Source organism: Arachis duranensis, chromosome 9, assembly GCF_000817695.3.
Source record: "Arachis duranensis cultivar V14167 chromosome 9, aradu.V14167.gnm2.J7QH, whole genome shotgun sequence".
Taxonomy (NCBI): Eukaryota; Viridiplantae; Streptophyta; class Magnoliopsida; order Fabales; family Fabaceae; genus Arachis; species Arachis duranensis.
Window position 1 is genome coordinate 44,178,360 of NC_029780.3, and position 3,262 is coordinate 44,181,621.

Here is a 3,262-nt window from a genome sequence, read left to right on the forward strand (position 1 = left end):
TTATAGGTGTTTCCATAAGGTTCACCCATGTAATTAACCTCTGCCATTGCAGGGTTCTCAGGATCATAAGCTTCTTCAGAAGCTGCCTCTCTAGTGCTGTTGGATGCATGTTGTCATCCATTCAGACTTTGAGAGATCATGTTGACCTGTTGAGTCAACACTTTGTTCTGAGCCAATATGGCATTCAGAGCATCAATTTCAAGAACTTTTTTCTTCTGAGGTATCCCATTCTTCACGGAATTCCTCTCAGAAGTGTACATGAATTGGTTGTTTGCTACCATATCAATGAGTTCTTGAGCCTCTTCAGGCATTTTCTTTAGGTGAATAGATCCACCTGCAGAATGGTCCAATGACATTTTCGAAAATTCAGACAGGCCATAATAGAATATATATGGTCCATTCTGAAAACATGTCAGATGGACATCTTTTAGTCAGCTGCTTGTATCTTTCCCAAGCTTCATAGAGGGATTCACCATCTTTTTGTTTGAAGGTTTGAACATCCACTCTCAGCTTGCTCAGCTTTTGGGGAAGAAAGAATTTATCCAAGAAGGCAGTGACCAGCTTATCCCAAGAGTCCAGGCTATCCTTGGGTTGTGAATCCAACCATATTCTAGCTCTGTCTCTTATAGCAAAAGGGAAAAGCATGAGTCTGTAAACTTCAGGATCAACTCCATTCATCTTTCCAGTCTCACAGATCTGCAAGAACTCAGTTAGAAACTGATAAGGATCTTCAGATGGAAGTCCATAAAACTTGCAGTTTTGTTGCATTAAGGCAACTAGCTGAGGTTTCAGCTCAAAGTTATTGGCTCCAATGGCACGAATGGAGTTGCTTCTTCCATCAAACTTGGACGTTGGCTTTGTGAAGTCACCAAGCATTCTCCTTGCATTATTATTATTTTCGGCTGCCATCTCCTTCTCTTGTTCTAATATTTCTGAAAGATTACCTTTAGATTGTTGTAACTTAGCTTCTCTTAATTTTCTCTTCAGAGTCCTTTCAGGTTCTAGATCAATTTCAACAAGAGTGCCTTTATCCTTGTTCCTGCTCATATGAAAGAGAAGAAAACAAGAAAAGAAAGAGGAATGCTCTATGTCACAGTATAGAGATTCCTTTATGTTAGTAGAAAAAGGAAGGGGAGAAGAATGTAGAAGAGGGGATTCGGATATTAGGTGGAGAGGGGTGAAGAGAAGTGTTAGTAATTAAATAAATAAATAGAATAAGAAAAGAGAGGGAGAATTTCGAAAACAATTTTGAAAAAAGGGGTTAGTAATTTTCGAAAATTAAAGATAAGATGAGATTAAAATTAAAATTTAAAACAAAAAAATTTTTGAAAAAGAGATGAGATATTTTCGAAAATTATAGAGGGAAAAGTAGTTAGGTGGTTTTGAAAAAGATAAGAGACAAACAAAAAGTCAAAGAGTTAGTTGAAAAAAATTAAAATCAAATTTTGAAAAGATAAGAAGATAAGAAGTTAGATAAGATATTTTGAAATCAAATTTTGAAAAAGATAAAATTTTTGAAAAAGATAAGATAAAAGATAAAAAGATATATTTGAAAAAGATTTAATTTTTAAAATGACTTAACTAACAAGAAACTACAAGATAAGATTCTAGAACTTAAAGATTGAACCTTTCTTAACAAGAAAATAACAAACTTCAAATTTTTGAACCAATCACATTAATTGTTAGCTAATTTTTGAAAATTAGATGTAAAGATAAGAAAAAGATTTTGAAAATATTTTGAAAAAGATTTTTGAAATTTTCGAAAAATAGAAAAAAAATGAAAAAGATATGATTTTTGGAAAAAAATTGAAAAGATAAGATTTTTAAAATTGAAAATTTGACTTGACTTGTAAGAAACAACTAATTTTGAAAATTTTTGACTAAGTCAACTCAAATTTTCGAAAATTTGGAGAGAAATAAGGAAAAGATATCTTTTTGATTTTTGAATTTTTAATTATGAGAGAGAAAAACAACAAAAATACTCAATGCATGAAATTTTTAGCTCAAAACAATGAATGCATGCAAGAATGCTATGAATGTCAAGATGAACACCAAGAACACTTTGAAGATCATGATGAACATCAAGACATAATTTTGAAAAATTTTTGATGCAAAGAAAACATGCAAGACACCAAACTTAGAAATTTTTAATGCATGGACTCTAACAAACGAAAAATGCATATGAAAAACAACAAACAACACAAAATAAGAAAACATCAAGATCAAACAAGAAAACTTACCAAGAACAACTTGAAGATCATGAAGAACACTATGAATGCATGGAATTTTGAAAAATGCAAGAAAAATTTTTAAAGCATGCAATTGACACCAAACTTAAAAATTGACTCAAAACTCAAACAAGAAACACAAAATATTTTTGATTTTTATGATTTTCTAATTTTTTTGTATTTTTATTAATTTTTTTCGAAAATATTCTTTAGAAAAATGAAAATAAGAGAAAAATTTTGAAAAAGATTTTTGAAAAGAAAATTACCTAATCTTGAGCAACAAGATGAACCGTCAGTTGTCCATACTCGAACAATCCCCTCCATGCAACAAGTTTTTGGCGCCTGGTGGACGAAATTGTGATCATTATTCTTTAAGTTACATTTATCAACTTGGTGCTGTAGTTGCACGTAATTGTAAAATTATGGAAATTGAATTTGGCACGAGTGGACACAACTCCGTTCAACTAACTAGCAAGTGTACTGGGTCGTCCAAGTAATACCTTACGTGAGTAAGGGTCGATCCCACAGAGATTGTTGGTATGAAGCAAGCTATGGTCACCTTGTAAATCTCAGTTAGGTGAATTAAATTGGTTTATGATGAGTTCGAAAATTAATAAATAAACAGAAAATAAAAAGGGATAGAAATACTTATGTAAAGCAATAGTGGGAATTTCAGATAAGTGTGTGAAGATGCTGTGCTCCTCTCATATCTCTATTTTCTTATTACATTCATCTAATCCTTCCTACTCCTTTCCATGGCAAGCTGTATGTAGGGCATCACCGTTGTCAATGGCTACATCCCATCCTCTAAGTGAAAACGTTCCTATGCTCTGTCACAGCACGGCTAATCATCTGTCGGTTCTCAATCAGGTTGGAATAGAATCCAGTGATTCTTTTACGTCTGTCACTAAGGCCCAGCTTCAGGAGTTTGAAGCTCATCACAGTCATTCAATCACGGAATCCTACTCGGAATACCACAGACAAGGTTAGACTTTCTGGATTCCCATGAATGCCGCCATCAATTCTAGCTTATA